Source organism: Sebastes umbrosus, chromosome 7 (genome assembly GCF_015220745.1).
Source record: "Sebastes umbrosus isolate fSebUmb1 chromosome 7, fSebUmb1.pri, whole genome shotgun sequence".
NCBI lineage: Eukaryota > Metazoa > Chordata > Actinopteri > Perciformes > Sebastidae > Sebastes > Sebastes umbrosus.
The window spans coordinates 21,773,580-21,798,590 of NC_051275.1; the positions used below are offsets into that span (position 1 = coordinate 21,773,580).

Sequence of the window (25,011 nt, forward strand, 5' to 3'; positions counted from 1 at the left end):
ATGGATTTAACTGCAAGCGTTATCGTAGTTTTGCTGCACGGCGTTCAAATGACACGTGAAAAGCCTAAAATGCGTCCTCATGACGTGAAATGTCGTGATATTATACGCCTTCTTGTGAGACCAGGTTGAAATATCCTGGGGGACTATAAACAACTCCGTAAATTAGAGAGTTCGGTGAGCTATAAAGCGCTATATATGTTCCCGACTGGCCAGCTACAGCAGTAAGTACATAGAACCACATTTCGTAAAAATACAGATTCATTTTGCTAATTTGTAAATATTACATTCTCTGGGTTTTATTATTTTATCAGTTGCTGCAGGTGATGTTATAAACATACTTTAAATCTAAGGCCAACCAAGACCTCAGTTCTAAAGTTGTCGGCCTACTTTTCAATCTATCATATTATTTTAGCTCTGACATGTTACAACTTCAAGAGGTCTCTAAATAATGTGCTGCAGAGCTTTTAGATGAAAACACTTGCTTTCAGCTGCAGTGAAAGTGAGCCCTATGGAGCCACGGAAAACATCGTTAGAGCTTTGAGGTATGCAAAAGCCCTCCACCCGCAACAATAGGACCAGAGGAGCAGCGAGCCGTTTTTAATTGCCTGAAGCACTCCGTCCATGCTGTAAACCTTTAGACGGCCATATCCACCATTTCAATCAGCTCTCTCATTCACTCTTTTCACCCTTCCTCTCGTTCACTCTGCGCCTCTCCCTTTCTTTAACTCCCCCTCTTCTTTCTGTCCTTCTCCCTCTCTCTTAACTAGCTCTCTAATTCTTTGGCTTTTAGGCCATTCAGCCTCTCCTGTGAAACCAGCTAACTAATTCATCTCCAGACAAATTGCCAATCAGCTGCGGACAAAGAGAAGAGGAGAAAAGAGACTGGTCCTCAATAGAGCCGATCGCTGTTTTACTAAACGTTCCTTCAGAGGAGGAGGGGAGGCCGACGGGAGGGGGAGAGTGCCTTTAGATGTGTGTGTTTGTCTGTGTGTCCGTGGGGTGTGTATAATTTCAGTTTGCGGGGGTATTTGTGAGTGTCAGTGGGGGTGTATGTGTGCATGTGTGTGTGTTCATTAAGACGGTGTGTGTCCTCGTCACCCCTCCTGCCAGGGTTCACCACTTTCTGTATGCGGAGGTTAACGACCTTGCCGTCCAATCACATTCTCCTGTCAGGGCCCCGTCGCCAACAGCAACAGGTGGTCTAGCCAATTGGTATCCTGCAGAGCGGAAAAGTAGGGGGAGAAAGAGACGAGAGGATGAAGGATGGAGAACGAGCGAATGGAGCAGACTGGATCATGAGAGCGTACTTTCCCCAAAAATAATTCACTCTTAAATCACTTTTATGTACTGGCTTGTCATCCAGGTTCTTAAACTCTGACCATAGACCCAGTTGTTTGGCTCATTAAGTACATTCAGTACTCAGCGCTGATGTGGACCCCACCTGCAGCCGACACACAGCCCCTGTACTTTTCAGAAATCCCACCATATGTGAAAAACAGAGTGACGGCAGTTTATTTTTGTCTCAACACCACAGCTATCCATTCACGAGCTAGCTTGTGATGAACGACATGCCAGGATTGGCATGGAGTGTACACTGATCTGATTTGAAATGCCAAGACTGCACCCAAAGCAAGAACGAGTGCTGCTAACCTGAGACAATCCTCAACCCAGATTTCTCCAATACCACATCCCCGAACCCTACCCCGATCTGGCAAGGCCAAGAAGAGCCGAAGCTGGCTCGCATTTCTTCCTCCGGTGCCAGAATACAGTCAAGTGCCCCGACGCTCCCCCTGCCATAATCAGCCAGACTCAGATGGCAACCTGTGGAGTAACTTTAGCCCAATTATAATCATGTCGAGCTGTCATATGACTCAGTGACTCCAGTAACACGGACAGGACGAATTAACTGCAACAAACTGAAAGTGGGCATTTGTTTCTTAATGTTTCAAAGCATTCTTAAATGACTTGAGCTATTAATAATTAAGTAATGCATTTATTAGAGAGGGAATGTGAACGAGAGCAGACTACTGGTGTAATTTAGGATTTTATGCAGTTGTGGCATAACAGAGATTTCTGCATGTTTGAATGAATTAAAGTCTCTTGAATAATAAGAAAAAGCTCAAGAGAGGACAACAGTACGCGTAAGTTAATAGATTGTTGTTGGCTACTTCTGAAACCTTTTTCTAAAGGCCCTGACACACCAAGCCGACGGTCGGCCGTCGGACAGTTTGGGGTCGTCGGTGAGCGTCTGTCAGCCTGGTATTTGTGGTGTGTCCTGCACCGTCGGCTCTAGTCTGCCCGTGTCGAAGTTTTTTCGGCCGATTCAGCATGTTGAATCGGTGGCAACACCCATTGGTGAGAGAAATCACTCTGATTGAGTGTTCAGCTTAAATGAATCAGTGCACAAGAAGGGAAATGGAAGGGAGGAAAGCAAGTCAATGAGTAAAGTCAAGAAGAAAAACACATTTTTCATCTTCATCACATCTGATCATTCCAGTACACAGATATTTTCTCATCAACATGGCCATCTGGAATGAAGCTAAGTGGTGAGTGAGAGTGGTGTGATAATGATCTGCAAACGGCGCTTTGTTATGCATCATAACAACGGCTTGTATATCTGCCGTCCTACTGGTTTCCCTTTTTGAATGACAAATACAGACTACAGTGACCTTCTGGTAGGGAGAGTTATTTAATCTCACGCAGGCACACAACATAGGCTGCGTGCTAACTGGCCATCGGCTGTCGTCTTCGCAGTGTGTTCAAATGCAACTTGTTGGCCAAGAAAAGACGACGTGAGGCGACGCAACAGTCGGCCTTCATTGCCGCTATAGGTCTTTGATGTCGGGTTGGTGTGTCTGGGCCCTTAATCCGTCCGACACATTTACATTTCTGCTGGAGAAACCTGATGCTTTATAATACATGGCTTATTCAGGTGTTGAACAAGGTTTATACAAGAGAGCATGTGCATGACAAAGTCTTTAGACAGGGAAAAGTCTTTATTAAACAGGGGAAAGTATCGCTGTGGCAGTATTTGGTCAGGATCAAATAAAAGATCATTACTTATAGTAGCTGTACTACTGTAAACAGAACACGTCTGACCAAAACGGAGTCTCAACCACAGCTTACCAGAGAAAAGCCACTAGCAGTGTCGTATATCCCTTTCTAAACTTGTGCCATTTTTGCTGAAAACATATGTAACGGGAGAGGTCAGATTGCTGAGCAGCTGCATGTCAAAGTGGGTTTTACAGAAACCAGATTGTTGCAAAGCCTTCCCTTGAATCCCCCAATAACCTGGTTCCTGGTGTGTATATATGAACACAGCGAAGACACACAGGAAGAACATGTGAGAAAGGATGGCTGAAAGGGAGGAGGGTGGGACAGGAAAGGAAAGGAAAGGAAAGGAAAGGGTGGAGCAGCGACAAGTTTAATAGCTCTAGTCTGTCAGTTAATGATCACAGTGATCCCTCTCTTTTCTTGTCCTCCCCTCCCTCAAACTCTCTCTCTCTTACGCCACTAATTAAGCAGCTAACAGACTCATAAAAAGAAGAAGGGAAGACAAAAGAGGAAGGAGAAAGGCGGCATTAGTCTGGGCTGAGTGCCCCTGTCTCGTTAGATAGAGAGGGAGACTCAGCTCCAGAGTCTGTTTGATCATTAACTCAGTTAGCCAGACGCGGCTATAAAACCTGTCACCCCTCCTCTCTCTTCTGTGTACTCATTCACAATTATTGAGCTCTCTCATATCTACCTTCTACTTGTTTTGCCTGTGAACTCATCTATCTTCCTAAACAGTGACCATAAGGTATACAATTCATATCAGCTCCTGGTTTCTGTTCACACACATAAAAACACAAAGACACACACCGTCCCTCCCTCTATACAGACACAAGGAGGCTATAGGAGAAAGCAGGGTAAGGTATCACTGCTATATGAGTTTGGCATTGTATTTAATACAACAGAGTGTCCAAAGGGGAGGAGATGATGTGCTGCTTTACATGCAAACTTGCACACAAATGAGATTCCACAGTGGTGGAAAGCAGAAAGAAAAAAGGGGTAAAATAAAGCCAAGAGAGGAGAAACATTCAAAAATTTAGATTTTAACCAGCTTTTCCAGATAGTTAATACGGTATATCAGCCAAAAACAGAGGGAAGTCAGGGAGGAAAGGGGGCAGAGAGAGCGAGAGACTGAGATATAGAGGAAGGAAAGAGGGATTTGGGCCTGTTTCCCAAATGTGATTAAATGTAGGAAACCAGGCAGACTGAATGTAGACCCCAGAGCTCCTGCTCTCACCATTAACCCCCTACTAACTGTGTGTGTATGTGTGTGTGTAGGTTTGTCTATATGGGACAGAGCGCTCCCAGAGGAGCCATATAGTGGTCTCTTTCCTCTAACCGCTCCACTGTGTCTGCAATACATATCCCATTGTTACGACCCAAACCAAATTAGATCAATACCCACATATGCTTTTCCAATCAGCTTCAAATAGACGTTTCTACACTTGCAAAACACGACTGTAGAGGGATGGTGATGCAAAGGGGAAGAGAAACATTCAGGACTTTGTATTCACACTATGCAGCTTTATGGGAACAACAAAATATGTGCAAAACTGTGTACCGTGTGAAAATAATATCAATACTAGATGAAAACTTCTTATTACAGATACAGCAGCACTGCGTTGATTTCCATTAAGTTGGGGGACTAGTAAGAGACAGATTTCTTTTTTAAAAAGGAACTAGATCCTCCATTTCCCATAATGCAATTAATAGCATCTTTTTGTTAGACACTACATGTCGTGTAAAAGTCCACATTTTTCAAAGCACATGCCTCCAGTTTGGAACACAGGCTTTCTGTTATAAGTGTGTAGCCTCCAAGCTACGATAACCCTGATTAGGGTTATTTTGTCAGACTTGACAAAGCTCCCTCCAGAGTCTGTGTAAGTACAAAACACAGAAATAAAAAGGTTGCTGCGGTGTGAAAGTAGGTCAGCGTTTACCATGATGAGATGTAATCGTTTCCTAGGTTGCTGTTGCAGCTTATTTTTCATCCCATCTCCCACGGAGCATTCAAAGTAGATGAAGAGGGCTGGCTCGACCATTAACTTGATTTTTTGGCACATTAGCTTTTACCATGTAGATTTATTAAGCAAAGCAAGTAATGTTAACATGCAACTATCCTCCACTTCATAGAATATTCAGTTGTGTTGAAATGGCCGAGTTGTTTTCAGCTGTTCACTGTCACACAAGAGGAACTCTGTAATGACAGCAGAGACTTTAAGTAAGGGATACTATACAGCGAGCCGGTCATTATTGTGAAAGAATCCCTGACGCAGCGTCCTGAAGGGGATTCTTTCACAACAACGACCTGCTAGCTGTACATTATCCCGCTTATTACACGGCTACTTACTGAAGAAATCAATATTTTGACACAAAAACGGTCCGCCAGAGTCCGACATCTGAACTGCGCCCTTAGCAACGGTTTGTTATTCAGAAATTACAGACCGCAGAATGCTGTCATTGACCAATTAGAATCAAGTATTCAACACAGCTGTGTTATAACCAAAGTTAACACCAAACATTTAATGACCTGTAGACCCATCGACGCAACCAGAATTTAGGACTTGTTCTTAGATGTTACAAAATATACTTCTGATACCAGTGAATTTAGATTTTTAGATTTTCTACTCTTTTTGAATTTAGTAGATAATCTACTGGTTCAAGTAAGGATAGATGGAAGAAATCGAACAAGATGAAATGAAATGGATGGAACAAACAACAGGATTATTTATACCACCAGTACACCAGTTGAACGCCTTCTCTTCACCAAAAACAATTCACCACTTATAACTTTATTCCTCTGTTCGTATTCCTCTTTCCCACTCTCTCCTTTCTCTCTTTTGGTCTCAATTATTCTCTAATTCAATCTTTATTTTCTTGCGTCTCGTTCTCACAGTCTGTCTCTTTCTGTAGCAGGTTCAACCTGTCAGCTTTGTAAGCTTCACTGAACAACAACAATGACGTTACAATCAGGACATTTTGTTTTAATTCAGTGAGTATCGGATCACTTTCTAATCACAGCTGTTGACCTGCTCTGGGCCAGATCTGAAAGTTGATCTTTACATAGTCATTTCCTTTGATTATGTTGTTGTTTTTTCTGTCTACAATTATATGTAATAACAAAAAAATACATCCTCCAATTTTAAATTTGAAGTTTGATTTGTGTGTGCAGACTTTGACCCCTCTATCTGATGTTTATATCTACCAGATGTTCATTTTGTTGTGTAGTTGGTCGACTCCCTTTAAGGGGTTGGTATACTTCGTCAGAACTGCTAGTCGGATGGTCGAATAGCTTCTGAAACCTCCTCCCCCAACACCTTTCTGATGTTGCATTAGGGGGGCCGGTATCCAACTGTTTCTGTAACTTTTCCCGACAATCACGCTGTGACTGGCCAGTAGGCTTGCCACAGTAGTCGGTGTTACTGGTGTTACAGGTGTTACAGGTGTTCGGGCATACACCGATTACATTACTTGCCTACCGCCCCCACCATTGTTTTGTTTTTTTATAGAAATAAAACCACATTAGCTCATTTTCGAGCATTAGTTCTGTGTTGTCAATACATAGTGGGACGTGGGGTGCTACAAACTGAAAGTGTCTACACCGTACAGAGTCTCAGCACAGCTGGAGTCCGATTTCACACACAAGGGATGAGAGAGAGTTGACAGACAAGACGATGGCGGAGGATTTGGTGTGGAAGCGAAAAGCAAAAGCGCCAATTTGGCAATATTTCGGATTCAAACGCAATACTATGAGAGAACCATAACGTTGATGAGGCAATCGGCGTGAAGAAGACAGAGCAGTCAGAGCCGGTGTGCGCGGCGCCGGGTGGAAACCTGCGGCCCCGCAGTGAAAGCTCGACCGGAGAGGCCAGACACACAGCCATCCAATGTTAAAGATCAAAGTAAGCGCTGTACAGATAATGAGCGTCATCTTTTCTTGTAAAATGTGCGGTGCAATTGGTAACATCGGTGTTGTCACAAGTTTATTAACCCGTGGGAAAATTTCCTCACCGTCACATCCCTTTTGGACAGTTGTGTGGAAGTATTCTGTCACTTTTCATGTGACACACAATGACTGTCTGAAAATGTGAGCTGTTATCTCCATATTTATACCCGAGCCCTTATTCTTCATTTTCACAGTTCTACCTGTTTTTCCCACTAAAAAGACACAAGACCTTAAAAGGACATTTAGTCAGTCATTTATCTTTCTGGCCAAGATTAACCTACATCTCACCCCGATCACAAAAACACCCCGCCAGACACACACACACACACAGAGTCCTCCCGAGCTTACGTCCATCACCATTATTCAAAAAAATGTCCAAACAAACATCCCTCACACTGAGTAGGTCAGAACCAGGATCAACAGTGAGTGTGACAGGACCAACAGTGAGTGAGTGAGTGTGTCTGGGTGGGTGTTTTGAGCTGGTGCCAGGTTTAACAGTACGAAAGCACATATATGGTGTGTGCACGACTGCCTCGACAAATCTGCCAAAATATCTACATTTTATGTGAAAACCGTAAAACGCATACCGCCAGTGTTTAACAAATGTCACTCAGATTCCAACCTTTATAAACAGTTAATAAAAGTTATAAATCTGGACACTGACGTCTCTCTCTCTGTCACACACACACACACAGATATAAACTTAGACACAGAAATTCCCGCACTGTACATTTTGCCCGCAAAAGTACAAATCATGTGATGTTTATTAGCAGGTTTATTAAAAACTGTGACAACAGTGAATGACACTGAGACTAGCGGGGGTTTTCCTGAGACTTTGTCCAATCAGGACGCCGGAAGCCAAACCCTTCTGTTTAAATACACACACATTCATGCACACACACCACACACACACACACACATTCATGCACACACCCAGCAGGGACATAAGCTGAAGAGCTGAAGCAGTGCGATTCTCCTAATCTTTCTTACACCAAGTCCTCTGTGCCTGGCTCTGCATGACCCCATGCTCATAGACATAAACACCCACACACACACACACACACACGCACGCGCAAACATCAGCATAATATGCAGCACATTCCGACACATTCAGTCACACATTTCTGCAGCCTAGCGTCATTAATTTGTCTGCTATAAGGAAACCCAGAACACTAAGTAACACAGCTAAAATGGTGATTATTATGCTTTTTTACAGTGTGTGTATATGCGTGCATGAAAGTGTGTGTGTTGAAGTGTGCATGTGCGTGTTGGGGGGAAATGGGCTAATTTGTCTGTGTATCCTGACCATGTTCATACGCGCTGCTGCCGCTGCTTTAATGAGGAACACATTTAGGCTGATATTACTTCCACATGCCGTGGAGACGGGAGGGGGGGCTTTTAGAATACAAACAGTGCTTATTCAGCACACACATGGACAAACACTAACACTGGTCTTTTTATTGTATTTTATTGAAAGTTATGGGGTTAATTAGGAGGCTGCAGCAGCAATATAACAAGAAGAATACATTAATATATAATCTAGCCTGTACAGTCCTCGGTGCAAACTGATTTATAACATAATAAATATGTTTTAAACAATGGATACACAGTTGGAAATACTGAAAATGTGCTGTGAGAATTGAGAATGACCTCTTTTATTCAGCATATATCATAAAGCCTTTTCAAAGCAATGCATACCAGACGAGAAATTTGGCACTCAATTGCTGAAACTATTGCTGTTTACTGAGGTTCATTATGTGCTAAATGTGCCCTGAAATGCGATTCCCAGACAGGTATTTCTCTTGGCTTCCATGCAGAGCCTGTCTTCTTCAGCTAGTAAAAATAGCCAATCGAGTCTAGAAGATCATTGTTATACCTTACCAGCTAACCTTATCGCCACACAGGCATGTTCATATTAGGCGATTCTGCAAAAACTGGATTATATGTTCAATGACGATATTTTACATTTTACGCCAACATGTGGTCAATATTAGGTTAAAATCATGATCTTTCAGTCTCCCTGATGAAAGTCGGAGGCAATGCATGTCCATCCACCAGCCCGCCCTCCAAACCTTTACCTTCTGCCTTGCTACATAAAGGGTACAATACTTCCTGCACTGGCACTGAGCATTAAAAAAACAACTTTATTTGTATTGTCACATACATACATAAATGAAATTTGACCTCTGCATTTAACCCATCCTAAGCATGTAGGAGGAGTGGGCTGCAGAGAAGCGCCCGGAGAGCAACTTGGGGTTCAGTGTCTCACTCAAGGACACTTTGACATGCAGACATAAGGAGCCGGGGATCGAACCCCCAACCTCGTGATTAAAGGATGACCCGCTCTCCCCCCTGAGCCACAGCTACATTAATCTATATAAACAGATTCTGCATTACATGTACAATCTGTCGCATCGGGACAAGATTTTGGCATCGGAAGCGTTCTTGTTTCTGTTTGTAGTCCGAGTAGTATTGACCAATCACGTTTGAGCAGGCTTTGGTTGAATGCAAGTAAACAGTCCATGTGGGGAGCAAAAGAAGCGACGTATTGGCCAAAATGCAATCTCGGACCGACCGTCTATCATCTGACGATGATTTAGCTTTTTATTGGTTTAAAATTAGCTTGTAAATTGTGAAACAATCCGGTCGTATAAATCGTCTCTCAACTCCAAATCCAGTCTCACATCTGCAGGTGCTAATCGGACTGTTAACAATGAGCAGCGCACGGAAAGGAAGTCTTGGCCCGGATATCTGCTGGCTACACTGGAACCCCGGAAATATTGCCCCTTGCCCTGAGAGGCTTATCCGTCGTCAGACCGATCTGTGATTGCAGCTGCATTGGCATTGGACATAATTTGTGAGGTGCAAAATCGTTCAATATGAGCTTAATTCCCTGGGATACTGAGCTCTACCGGCAGGCGCAAAACAAAAAGTCTGAATAAATTTCAAAATTGGAAAGAGAGACCAAAGACTCAATTTGAGATCACCAGCAGCAGCATGGAAAGCTGGACAAAGAACAAATCCACACAAAAAAAACAGGTTATTTGGAGAAATCAAGTCAGGCAACAGGTTTTCCTTCCATCTTCTCAAGGTTGCACCAAGAACATTTTTAGAATCATTTAAAATCAGTTCAATCAAGAAAATAAGACACGAAGGATAACATCAGATTCTTGTGTGCATGACACGTTGAGCATTAAATTGTGTATTTTGGGTGTCGAGTTTTTGGAGGTCACTTGGTGTGTGATGTCATTTGATGAATGATAAAGACCTCTCAGTTTGACACACACACATAATGGATGGATCTGATCTGCTGACAAATCATTCATTGTCAAAGCGGAATGACAGAGTGAGGCTCTGGAGGAAAGGAAAGGGGGAGAGAGGTTGTGAGGGGAAGAAAGGAGGGAGGATTTGAAAAAGGAGATGGAAGGAGGGAAAAAGAGAGAGGAAGTAAGAAGGACAGAAGAAAAACAGAGAAGCTGAGAGGGATAAAAAGACTCTAGGGTTTTTCTTTTTGTTATCTGAGGGAATGCAGAGAATCGAATCGCCTGGACATGTGAAACAGTGCAGACCTACACCCCGAGCCAGATCGCTTCCCCTGGAGGAGATATGGAAACATGGGGAGGAGAAGGATAAGTAGGGAGGAAAGGAGAGAGCCAAGGGTAATGTGGGAGAAAATATTTGTAGATTAACTCTTAAAGAGAAGATGGAGAATAAAATAAGAGATTAAGAGTGGGAGGATGAGGGGTGGAAGGCGAGAAGGTTTGGAGGATATCATGCAGCGAGGGGACGAAGAGATGGGGGGGGGGGGGGAGAAAAGGAGGAAGAGGAGGAGGAGGAGGGGGTCATTAAAGAGCTCTAATGATCTGCTGATTGACGAGGGGCCCAAACTCTGACCCCAAATTACTACAGAGCCTGAGAACCAGTCCTCTGTTCTGCAAGTGTGTGTGTGTGTGTGTGTGTGTGTGTGTGTGTGTGTGTGTGTAGGTGGGCATCTGTGTAGAGGTGAAATATTCGCAGACACACACATACACATTTTAAATGCTTTAGTCCATTCAAATTCACCAATTTCAGCAAACAGGATTCAAATATGCATTCTACAATGCTTACGAGTAGAGGAAACACAGCCTGTAACACACAGCCGGGCAACCTGTCGCAGCTGAGATAGAACTAAAGTTTGCCAGCTGTCTAGCTCTTTTTTCTGGCAAGCCCGTAAATCATAACAGTCAGCTGTGAGCATGCTTAAGGCTACCAAATATCAGTATCACTAATCTACATTCATATCCTATCTCACAGAGATTTGTAACCAGGGTACTTAGGGTATTAGAAGAAGCGTCGTCCATGAACAGGTTAAAAAAAATAAAAACAGCCCATCTCTGGGATTAAAACTTTGGCCTTAACAACATGACTTCATAGTTGCTGTTTGTAGACTCGGCTACTAATTGAAGCAGCTATACGGAATATTGTTATTAACAATGGATTGTATGACTTGTATTTGAAAGTGGCTGCTCGTAGTGACGGCTCCCGAGTGTTTTAGCATATTTCAGTTCATTGTTTTGGTTTTCCAGTCCATCATTTTTACTGTTTTGGTTCACTTTCACCACTCTCAGAGCTGTTTTTGGCCGTAGCAGGCAGCTGTTTTTAATGAAAAAGCTCTGATAAAGCAACTGTACGCTAGAAACTAGCTAGTGATGAAAGTGAAGTATTTAGTAACTAAAGAGCTAGATTTCCCCAAAACAGAGCTAAAAGGACACAAACACGACTCCAAATGACTTGCTCTGAACCTGCTGGATGTGTAAACTGTTTGCTAACAAGTTCGCCATATCAACTTCAAAGGTATATATATATATATATATATGTGTGTCAATATTCTGTTTACAGCTTGTTGGTTTAAAGCTTGTTAAAAGGCTGACTGTAGTGTAGTGACCATGCATATGTACACAGATAGTGTCCCAAGCATATTCAACCTCTACTGCATTAATGTGGACATGTACAACAGACGAAATGTTTGTTAAATCAGCAGCAGGATGTGCACTCAAACTGTCTGCGTGGCGTTGTGACATAAACAGATACATAGATCTACATAATTCCAGCCCGTTTGCTCGAATATGTGTATGAATGCCACGTGCAATACTAATGCCTTTCTTGCATTTGGCCTGTCATTTGTACGCCATGTAGTCCGTACTGAGTCCAATGTAAATGCATCCGCGTAAATATGCTACACTCAGAGCTTGTAACGTAGAATACACAGTGAGAAAGACCGCTTATGGCGGGCGGGTGGGTCGACGGATGTGCCCAACAAACACACTACTTTTAACCCGGAGGCCGGTGTTCGAGACTGGTGTTTTGTTTTGTAAGTTACATTAGTGACATTTCTCACATGTTTTTAAGTGACGTTTGTGACGTGTTTTCTGTACTTATGTTAAGTTGTTTTTAAGTTTACGTACTTATTTTAAGCCCATGACGTTTTTCCTAAACCTAATTAAGTAGTTTTGTTTCCTAAACCTAACTGCGACGTTACTGTAGTTTGGTTGCGTCCTCATGTCACGCCACATGCCTGTGTAATGTGCTATTTATACTCCTTCCCATGAGGTCGGGTTGATAATTCATACCTGTTTGTAGCTCTGACTCATCAGAATTATATTTTCTCATCTTCAAGAGCCAATAAAAGGGATTGAAGTTGCCTGGCTAGGAAGCCAACATCACCAAGCAGGCAGAGGCGTCATCCTGGTGGATCTGGATGAAACGGAATGAGCGGTGTCAGAGCCAACCTGGTGATTCCACTCAACTCAGGCCCAGTTTGGAGGGAGGTGCTTTGAGGGAGGAAAAGAAGGAGAGAGCGATGCCACTGGCTCACAGATGGCGCAACGGCGAGTACCTGTAAAGGTGAGCCGGTTGCGATAACCCTTATTGTATATATATATTCTCATGAGTAAAAATAGCTCATTCATCTTATGTTCTCTCTTTTTCTGAAACACACACTCACAGGCAGACAGTACTATACAGAAGCAGCCAAACATTTGTAGCCAAATGAAGACCAGATGAAGCAGCCATGAGATACTGCCGAAACACATGTTCACACACACAAACACACACACACACACACACAATCCTTAAGCCCGTGCCCATGCTTCATCTAGAGCTGTAACAGTGCCATCGCTCTACAATCCCCGTTTCTCTCTCATGCGCACACAAACAAAGTCCCACAGCGGGAGCAGCAGCACCGCTCATTCATTACAGGCCTGTAAAGTGCAGAAATCTGTTTGGGCCGGGTTAACATGCAATAAAACGCTCAGTTTTTTCCACTCACCCCTTCCCTCCTTTTCTCTCTTTATGAGTAAACAAACACAAGTTAAGATTGTTGACAGATACAATCACTCACATACTCAATAAATCCCACACACAGTCACAGAATGACAGGAGCATTGACGTATTTATGGATGCATGAATGGGGCTCATTGTTTGTGGTTTGTATTTGTAAAAATGTGGTAATTTATCAGTGTTTACCTTCGATATTAAAAACCAGAGGCCTGTACTATGAAGCAGGATTTGGCGTTAGCGAGGTAACTTCAGGGTTAACCCTTCAGGGTTTTCCGTCCTACGAAGGTGGATCACTTCTCGATCGGTAGATCGGCATGGTAACTTAAGCTAAACACCAGAGCAGGTTATGTTCCAGATAAGAGATCAACTCGTATAAAAGCCTGCTGACCAATCAGTGCTCTGTGCGGTGATTGTATGATAATATTACACACATATGAAGAAGTTTAAGTCATAAGTCAAAACAACACAGTTTAAACTGACAAATGCAGGAAGGACAGCTGGATTTATGCTGTGTGTGTTTAACCCTTTGAATTATGTTTTTATATTTACCGATTTACCGAGTTGATAACCACCGTCGTAAGACCGCTTAGCGGGATCTCAGTTGTTAGGGTTAGTGAAGCCAGATAACGAGAAGATACCTTGGGTATGTTGAACTCGCTTCGTAGTACAGGCCTCTGCTGATACTATGTTAAGAGCAATCAATAATTCAAGAATCTGGTTGACAATTTGATCTTTAAAAACATTATTTATTCTATTATCAGAAGCATATTGTGAGCTGCTCTCACTGCAAAAGGACCCTGTTTACTGTAAACTGTCAATAACACTGTCTCCATGTAGCACAAAACACAGCAAGTCTGAATGCATGGGGAATTAAAAATCCAGTTGAAAATGAATTCAAAATTCAACAGATCTTTTCAACAGAAAAAAAAACGTTATTATTCAGTCAAAATCCCAAAAGGATAAACCTTAAAGATAAAACAATATGAAACGAACAGCACGAAGAGCGAGGGCGCAGGGAAAAAGACTGTGAGAGTGTGTGTGTACGAGTTTGTGTGTGCGTGTAATTGATAGGAGAATTTGGCCCAAAGCACAGTATGACCTCATTGCTTGCCTGATTTCTCAGCGTTCACAGTTTTACACAAGCTTAGGATCAGGTTAACATAGAAGGCTAGCAGGCACACACACACACACACACAATCTTTGCCATTCCACCACATCTTTCAGCTGCTTAAGAAAGCTATTTTCCGAAGCGCAGACAAACCACAGACTAATTTGGGAGTGCAACTCCGCGGCTGTTGACACATAAACACACACACTTCCACGGCAGAAAAACATACATGCACACACGGAGACTGCAGGAACACGCGGGCCTAAGTGCACCCAGATAACATCTTAAAACAACTATTACTTGTGGTGTGTGGTGTGGGATAAGTGCTGAGAAGCGTTGACTGTTACCTAAAACAAACAGCAGGCAGTGAGACAACACACAGGAGGGAATGGGCAAGAGAGGAAAAGAAGTGGAGTCTGATGAAAGAAGAGGAGGAAGAGGAAGAAGAGGAGGAGTAAAAACAAGGAGTGCATTAGGTTACAAGCTCCTTGACTTTGCAACCTGCTCGTTTGTAACACAGAAATAGATGGTCTGGTCATCTAGAAAGCTCTTTCTGTGGGAAGGAAGCGTATCCTATCATTATTGATTATTGCAAGACCACATAACTCACCACAGTAGCTTATGTGAAGCCTGATTTAGACTAAAGAAGCAAAACTCAGATTTCACAACACTGACTACGTTTACATGCACACTAATATTCCTCTATTATTGAGAACATGAAAATATTCTGAATTTGATACGGGTCATGTAAACAGCGTATTCCGTTTGGATATTCTTAATTAGGCCTTATTCCCGAAAGGAGCATTTTCTGATTAAGAAGTGGGATATGCTGATAAAATTCAAGTTTTAGGAGCATTCTTTGAACATGTATACAGCTCATTCAGAATATGCATCTAAATTGGGGGTTTTTTAACAGCAGTTTGCAACACACGGCCTCTTACCTGTTTGCGTCCAGCTCTACACAAACCAACTAGCCAACAGTTTGCAGAGATGCATGCCCAAAAGAAAAGCCCACAATTCTGGTCGGAAGGATAAGCACACATACTTTTAAACATTAGTAAAGACCTGAATATCAACAGGTTTTTGGACAAATATCACAACGCTGAACTTTTCAAGAAGGTGGTTGAATGAATGAAAGAGGGACGTCGAACAAGTCCGCCACCATTAATTGCAGTATGGCTGCTTGTAAATGGGAATATTAGTAGAATATTAGTTTTCATTAGCCATGTACAACAGCTTAGTAGGAATATTGTCTTTTTTGGAATAAGGGCAAAAAACAGAGTATTTTGTGCATGTAGATGTATGTAAAGAAAGAAAGAAAGAAAAGAAAAGAAAAGAAAGAGCGAGCAATGGAGCGAGCCAGTTAGTGCTTGGCCCCCTAGAAGGAACATTTTGTTTTGAGTCAATCTTTTCTAAGTGCACAGACCAGCGACAACACACATAAAACAAGAATTACAACAACCTGGATTTTACTAGAGAAACAGAAACAAGGGACTTAAAGAGTCTTGAATAAATTACAGTGAAAACAAGAGACGGAGGCACGTAGCCAAAGACCTACAGGGTTTAAGGGGCCCTGTAATGTTCCCTTTGGCTCCTAAGGTGAGAACAAGAAACCCACATGAACCTGACACAGCTAGACACGTATACACACACAGTCTGTAGGAGCAGATGGTGGGATGGCGGTAGGGCTGGCAGTCGTGTTTACTTTCTGTTTGTTGTGTTTTTTTTCCACTTAAGACATTGTTGGATGTAATTGCTCTCCTGGTAGAGAGCTGGCAGCATATGATGGTGGAGTTTGTGCGCGTGTATGTCAGAGTTCACATGTGTTTCTGTGCATTGTGTATGTGTGTGTGTGTCTTCTAATGCTAAAACATGCAGCTGCAGACGTGCTTTTACTGAAAAATGGTGTACAAGATGAGTGTAAAGACGAAGGGGAGGATACGTGTTCATCAGTGAGAAAGTCTGAGTGAGTGACGAAGAGACAAAGATAAAGAGAGACAGAGGAGAAGGTCTCAGAGGGTCATTATGGAACAAATAACCCGTCCCATCTAGAGAAGAGGGGAGAGCCAGCTGGACAGCTTCCCAGCCTGTAGATTTATGGCAGCGTACTGAGGTGAGCCTGAGAGGAGAAAGTCAGTACAACTCAGGGGGAGCAACAAATACATGCACCGCTTCTACTACATTGTTGAAGAATTCTCCCATCCATCCTTCATGGGTGGATATGCAACAAGTGAGCTTTAGATTGTCAGTCGTAGAAAGAAAGTACCATGATTTTAGAGGTAAAGTAGGAGAGCTTTTAAGCAACGATGAAGAATAGAGAGGTCGCTACTTCTACAGCACTGTTTTGCAAAAAACTTTAGGGTGTATCAGAAATATTAAATATAAACAGCAACTTCTGTGGAAGCTACACATAAATATGTCTCTGGAACAATTAATCGATTAGTTGTCAACTATTAAATTAAATGCCAACTATTTTGACAATTGTTTAATCGTTTTGAGTAGTTTTTTAAGAAAAAAGTTGTGAATATTTTCTGGTTTTGTTACTCCTCTAAACTGAATGTCTTTGACTTGTGGACAATACAAGACATTTGAGGACGTCATCTTGGGCTTTGGGCATTGATCGTCATTTTTCACCATTTTCTGACATTTTATAGACCAAATATCTAATCGATTAATCAACATACTAATCAACAATGAAAATAATTGTTAGTTGCAGCCCTATGTGTCTCTCTAGACAGATTTGCCAACATGGCTACCATGGATGCCATCGCGTCCTGGGTGTTAGACTATATAAAAATGAATAGGGGAAACTACCTCAACACAGACCTACTGAGTCTCTTGAACTTGAGATATTTAAAGCCAATACAGAAAACACACAATATAACAGATGACTTCACGCCCACACATAGAGAAGCAGAGATAGTTACACAAACAGCGAGGAAGAGGCACGAATACAGTAATGTCCATTCTAATATGACTTGAGGTCTTAACACACCGGGGGCGTGACGAATAAAAGTCACGAAAATGCTAAACACTCTCCTGCAAATATTATATGTCTAGGGCTTTTAATGTGAAAGGTAAGAACGGAAGGAGTGGATCTGGTCTGTGCTGCCTTCGTCAAGGTTGAAAGGAGTAATAAAGTTTGCCGTCTTGGTTCGGACTACGGAGCCTCTGTGTTGTTGTTTCATAAATAAAGACGTAACCCAACTGTTGCGCACAACGTGATTGGTTGATGCCTTTATTCACACTGCGAAAACTAAAAAAATCAACTTTGTTACGAAAAAAAGTGTGTTGCTTTTTCGCAGCGTAATATTTGCATTCTGTGCGAAAGTATGTGTGACAAAAACATCAATTCAAAAAAATATATTGACGTGCAAATGAATCGCATGAAAGGAACGTAAAGACCTTTACACTGAAAACACAGTTTTTCTCCCTTTTCTCACATAGTTTGTTGGCCTTGCATTCACTCAAAATCTTTGTTTTTGCCACCTTACGGATCTTTTTTTAAAAGGCCTTCAAAGATTTTGAAAAACCTTTTAAAAACATGAATAACTTAATTAAGATTTGTAGCACCGTCAAGAGCCAAACTCACTATTGCCTCTGCCTCTTTCTGTGATATTGTCCTTGAATATAGTCGATCATACAGTGCAGTGGTTTTGACATGTGTCTTTGATTGTGCATGAAATACTCATGTGATTGCAGGTCTCAGAGCCCAGGGATTACTGCAGCAGCCTTTATGACCCCTAATCAAATCAGTGCTTTAAACTATTTCACACATTTCAGTGTGGCACACAAATATTTGAAATGTCTCTGCATTAGTGGACACGCCACAGAAATTTGAAAGAGAAAAAGACAGAGAGCCCTAACAAGAGCAAGAGAGGGAGAGTTGTTTCCATTTCTTGGCCCAGGCACAGCTGGTAGTACAGTACATTTTCTCTCTGTGGGTAAAGAGAAGGTAGGAGGCCTCCTTCCCTCTCCACTAATCACACTTAATGATTCAAATGGGCCTAAGACATACCTTTGAAATCAAATCCACTTACAACCACACAAAAGTACACACACACACACACATACACACACACGGACAGCCATACAAAGACACACAAAACGAAGCACATACACACAAACTTGTCTGGGAGCACAGCGAGTGATTGTTAGAAAGAGGAAGATGTATCTGAAGAAGTGTGTTTGCCTGGATGTTTCCAATCCATCAGCAGGCCCCTAACTAGCTATGCAGCGCCACGGCTAATTGCTCCTAATGACCTCATAGGCACACACGCACGCACACACACACACACAAACACACACACACACACAAATACACATGGGGAAAAACTGCTACACACACATTTACAAGTAGTACATGTAAAGGAAAAAGAAGTTGAGCCAACTGGTGACCATAAAACACTGGCCTGTCAAGCTGTGTGAGTGTGTGTGTGTGTGTGTGCTAAGTAAAACCCTACAGCTACATCAGGCTCCTATAGCGGCATTTCCTGAAACCTCTACGCAGCAAAAGATATCCCCTTTCACCCCCACCCCCAAACACACACACACACACACACACACACACAGAAACAGAGAAACTGTAGGCTTAGCCGTTGCAGGCTTCAAAGTAATTTGCCGTAGGATAAAATAAAGCTTTACTTTCCATTCTTCAAAGAATTACTGCGTAAGTACAGAAAGTGTGTTATTGTGCTCTGAGAGGGTTTCCATACACAGACAAAGGCAGTGTTTGTTTCTTAAAGTCTTTTACAGCAAAGTGTGAGAAAGGACAAGAAAAAAAACATTGAAAGAGGTAAAAAAAAATGTAATCAGAGAACAGACTGACTGTACTGTTACTGCGGTATTAGCACTAAAGGAACCCCCTGGATGCATCTCTCCTGGGTCCGAACGAGTCTGAAAAGTTATATGGAAGCTGAGCACCATCAACATACAAACATGGTGAAACATACACGAGCACATCGGGCTTGAATTTGTGCACATTCAAACCAAACACATATTCAATAAAGCACATTGATTCATTTGCTCAGAAATTCCATCACACACCAGCCAGAGAGCTGTGAAGTTATTCCCATAAACCACAACATTATAAAGTTACTAATCAGTAAAACAAAAGACGAAACACTCTCACAGTAAAGTAAGTGCGTGTGCTTGTTTATACGCCTAGAAACAAAGAATTTATTTCACCCCCTGCCCACCCAAACACACACTCATGCCTGCATGCACGCTCATTGAGAACAGCACTCCTGCTTCTGGGTGGCTACACACACTGGGCGCTGGCATCGACGTCTTTCTTTCTTTCTCTCTCCCACTAATCACTTCATCATGGATTTTTATGGTTACCAATAGTAGGTGGTGGTACACAGCCATGTTTCTTCGAAACAGGCCTTCAGGTAAATATAAACACCCTTAGAAAGTAATATAATGGTTGGATGGCGTTATTTTCATTCCTGATGCAACTGGCACGCTGGTACACATTTTACCATTTCGGATAAATTGATTCTTTAGACTACAAATCAGCGACCCATGAGTGTGTTACAGAGTTTGTTTTAAATGTCGTCATCTTTTAAAAATATTTCTAAAAGATTTTTATAGAAGTGATATAGTGTTGCATTAATAATACCTTAAACTTAAGTAACTTTATTAGGACTTCTACTTGATGCTAAGCAGACTGTTTGGCCCAATGAGTCCTTTATGTTGCCAACAGCAAGAACCACAGACGTTTCAGCAAACGCCTCCCAAAAAAACGATGTTATGTGATCGTTACGGTCAAGTGACAAAGCCCTCTAGCGGTCGAAGGTATTTTGAATCTTGTCCATTTGGCAGAGACAATGTGATGTTATTATTGAGCCAAGTCTGCAGAGGGAGGAGGATAGGATGGTTGGATGGCTCAACAACATGTTGGACTGATTGGTTTCTTTTAACCATAACCACGATCGTTCCCTAATCTTAACCAAGTGCTTATTGATCTAATCATGATGACGATACTTTCATAAAAGTAGTCATTATGTATACATATTTTATAGCTTAATAGCTTGTTTGGTTGTGTATTTATTCCGTTGCTCTGCACAGATCTGACACCTGCCCACTCTCCCACTCTCATCCCCAACTCTCTGAAGCTCCGTGGGCCACCGCTGTCTGGGAAAGGCCTTTACAGCAGCCCTTTCGCCCTGCCGGGATGGCCGCTCAGTGTGGGAGGATCACTTGCTGGCCCTTGCCGGCAGTGTTTCCTCTGTAATGGTGCACTGCGAGCGGCTCTAGGTCGGCTTGGAAAGGCCCCTAAGCTGGGGCACTTTGAGAGCAATCTAGCCTCTTATTTTGCTCTCAAAGTGCCCCATCTTGATGCACTTAACTTTAAAATGTAGCCTACAACTTTTTCTTTTTAAATGCATGATGTGTCCAAAGTCAAAGATTAATCTTGTTAAATAATCGTGATCTCAATATTGACCAAAATAATGAGTATGTGATTAAGATTTTTCCCATAATCAAGCAGCAGGATGCTGTTACACATCTTGTAAAACACCTTGGAGAGGCCATCTACCTTCAGTTTAGTGTTGCTTTTTGTCACATATGTCACTTAATAGCTGAGTACCTTCCTACTTGTCCTCATTCTCCAGCTCAGTTTCAGGGCTTTAAAATATTGGCGGTCTAGCTCACCAGGACACTGGGAAATAGATCAATAACATTGTTTGATAAGTGCCTTTGGGTGCTTTGCATATAAAACCATGGTTATGCAAAACTATTTATTAGGATGCTATATTTCTGGTAGAATTGTAACAGTTATTCTCATGTTTTAGTACTAAAACCAAAGTAATATAAACTGTTATCTAAGTTTGTATGCTGACATAGTGACATGCTGAGTAGCAGAGAGAAACAAAACAAAAAGGAGTCAGCAGCAGTAGCAGCCTTGAATAGAGACAGATTCATGGGACTAAACCGACACATATATAAATCAAGACTTGGCATATCGGATACATTCGTACAATTAACAATAACTTGTTCCATTTAATCAGCTTGTTTTCTGGGTGTGGAGTTCCTTTGGAAGCTCAGCCTATGGCTGGTCTACGTTATGGGAACCAGGGTAATGGAACACACACACACACACACACACACACACATGCATCTCCTTGTGTCGAGTTGAGAATCACAGGCCGTCTGCCAAATTGCAGTCAGACAAAATGGCTACAGCCTTGCTAAATACACTGTGGTCTGTGGTAGCGGTAGCACTCAGTAAGACAAACAAACACACCAGTGCCCACAACCACCACCACGCTCAAAGAGTGCGTGTGTGTGTGTGTGTGTGCGTGTGTGTACTGGCATTAATACTTAACCAAGTCTTTGCATCCCCGTAGTATTTGTACAGGATTAATGCATAAGCATGTGTCAATGTCTCTCTGTGTGTGTGCTGAAGTGTGAGTGTGTTCAGTCGAGCCAAAACTATATTCGGCTGCCAGGATGGAAAGAAAAGAGAAAGAAGAGAGGGAAAATAATAGCTGTTCACAGTTTAAAAAAACAAACTATTCCAATAAATTTGCCCCCAATCCCCCATCTGCCGCCCCTTTTTTCTTGTTCCGAGCTGCTTTTATGGGTGAAATTAGTCGTCCCCAACCCCCTGACAGCGCAATAAAAAACCCTGCCAGGTACATACACTTATACTAGGCCTTGGAGAGCAGAGCGCAGAGAAGAAAGAGAGAAAACAGAGATGGAGGGAGAAAGTGGGCCATAGGGAGACAAAAAGTGAGAATGGAAATAATAAGACAAAAGTGAGAAATAAGCAAATGTGTGGGGGTGGTAATGGAAATGAGAGGGGTGAAAATGTAAAATACGCACAGAAAAGCAGAGAAGGAACAAAAGGAGAGGAAAAAGAAAGAGAATAGCAGAGGACAGAGGAAAGCTAAAGGAAGAGGCACTAAGTTGCGAGGAGAGAAACAGCACAGGAATGACTTTTACATCTGTGGCCAAAACTCCCTCTGGACACATGCAGATTCATCCTTGACTGTCTACTGAGAGTTTTTAAACTCAAAACTTAACATCCTGAAATGCACATAGTTGAAAACTTTTTTTTCCCCTTGGAAGGAAAAGGAGGGATGTGGAAAAACATAAATTCAGGGGGGCTGCTGACAGCAGCCAGGAAAACAAGATGATGACTTGCCACAAGTGACCTCATTAGGGTCAAGGGTCGCACACCCTGAGAAAAATAGCAAGAGAGAAAATAGAGGAAAATGGAGAGGGGAGAAGATTAATTCCTGGCTTGTCACTACATTCGAGACACATGATACAAAGCTTTTACAATCTGTAAATTGTAAAAATATGTTTTTAGAAATGTCTATTGATATATTTCACAATTTTTCCATTAGCCAAGATGTCAGCTTGTATGAATAATAGTTATCATTGAGTAGGAAGCTGATGTATTTATAGCAGGCACACATCTTGACATACGCTTCTTCATCATTATAACTTGTTCCCGCAAGTTAACATCATGTCCTCATCATAATTTGATATGTCAGAGACTGCATATTTTTGAAAATGCAGCTACCTAAAATGGAAAAAGTATGTTGAAGTCGGTGGGTTTGAGGATGAAATACTAAACTAATTTTCCAGATTCAATCTTCTAAATCCAGCATGAATTACTGAACCCTCAAATACGTCTCCTCATTCCACTTGAGACAAGTTCTGTAAATTTTGTACATCCATCCAAAACTCCTTTGCACCTGTGTTATGTTCCTGTAAAAAAAGATAAGATGTTTGCAATCAATTGCAGGAAATGCCGGTAGGAGTCAACAGCACTATAAACCATGTCCGTGATAAATACCTCGTAACACATTCCACAGAGCCTCCTCACTATGTCATGCATGGGGAAAAAAAGGAAAAGATTAGAGACATGTTAGAGGTTTAATTTTATCATATTGGTCTATAAAATACTGTATCTTCTTATACACCATTCGTAGCTATACCTACAAAAAGTAATGCACTGTAATTTATACATATCATATAAATTCAATTCATATGTAATCCACGTAATCATGAACCAGGGAGTATAGAGAGCAACAAATGCTGCGCAGGGAGGATGTCGGGGTGGATGGGTGGGTCAAAAAGCACCGGACTTTCCAGGAGATCGTTGTGAAACCAGATTGATTTATTTGTCGAGTAAATTCTGTACTTAGGTTACTCCACTTCCAGAGTTATTTGAACCAAAACCACAATCTTTTCCTAAACCTAACTAAGTAGTTTTGTTGCCTAAACCTAACCAAGTTGTTTTCCTGTGTAGACAGAAGTTTATTTTGATAAGACTGGAGCGGAAATTGACACATGTGTCACGTGTTGCTGGACATTTGTAGGAAAACGCACAAAAAACTATGAATAACTTGTTGAACCGTTGTATGAGGATACGTTGATCTGTGAAATATGTCAGCACCAGAAGCAGCATACAGAACTTTAACTTTCTTGAAGCAGACACATAGTAAGGTACAGTTACAACAACAAAAAATACTGTAAGAAAACCTCCTTGTGTCCTTTGTTAATTGTTTAACTATACAATGAGTTTTAAAGAATAGCGTGCAAATGCAAACCAACAGTGTCACACCCCTGCTGCCTCACATCGTCCTTCTGCAGCTCACAGCACAGCGCTCTATCTCTGCTGCAGTCAAACAGACAGGGACAAGTGTAATTGTGGCTTGCGGTTTGGCTGAGCATTCAAACGGAAAAGCAGCTTGTCCACATCTCTGTCTGTGTGTCAGCAAGGTCCATTTGTCTTCTAGTCTGTGCATGTGCTTGTGTGTGTGTAGAGAGTGATTCAGCCAGTGTGCATGAAGATTATGTCTGTCAGCCGCTGTCTGTGGTAAGTCTAGTAGTCGTGAGACAAAGATGGGACACATGGACACATAAACACACATACACACACACACACACACAAAAGTCAAACCACAATTGGGCTGAGCGGACCTGGTATGGTGAGAATGCTACGGCGGGCGCCCACTGCTGCAACAAACGTGAATAAGCCATTTGTATAAAGCATTTTCACACACTCACGCACACACACGCCATATGCTGGATGACGTATGGCCGTAAACCCACATCGGATATCAAAACTAAAACACCCACATAAGCTTATACTGTACACACAAGCATTACACGCTCAGACAGGCGTATTAACCACAAACAAACACTCTGAAACGCTATTGTAAAAATCTACTAATTTTACAAGCTTCATCATCCTAAATCCTGTGTATCCTTTAAATGGGAAATAAACTCAAGTAACGCTCTGAGGTACGACAAAGTATCCAAAGATGAAATCATAAGTACTTCAGATGTGTGTGTGTGTGTGTGTGTGTGTGTGTGCAATGCATGTGCATTGTTTTGCAGTTATTCTTGTCCAGACTCTCTGAATGAGCGGCAAGAAAACAGGAATCCGACTGTTGAATGAAAAGTGTTTTCGTGTGTATGTGAGAGCGGTGAACTGAGGCCGGAGGCTGAGTCCACCAGACACACCACATATCAAACAGTGTGTGTGTGTGTGTGTGTGTTTTGTGACCTACTGCCTTTTGGGAAAGTCTTTGTTCAGTGTTCGTACAGTATAATTCAGAAATGT

At 42.0% G+C, this 25,011-nt stretch overlaps 1 long non-coding RNA gene across 1 annotated transcript; it reads right to left on the bottom strand.

The window, feature by feature from the left end:
- Positions 1-544: 544 nt before the first annotated feature.
- LOC119491994 lies at positions 545-12,389 on the bottom strand. Its single transcript, XR_005207696.1, has 3 exons — positions 12,120-12,389; positions 8,346-8,352; positions 545-555 (listed from the first exon to the last, which is right to left on the bottom strand). It is a non-coding gene; the product is annotated as an uncharacterized LOC119491994 (long non-coding RNA).
- Positions 12,390-25,011: the final 12,622 nt, after the last annotated feature.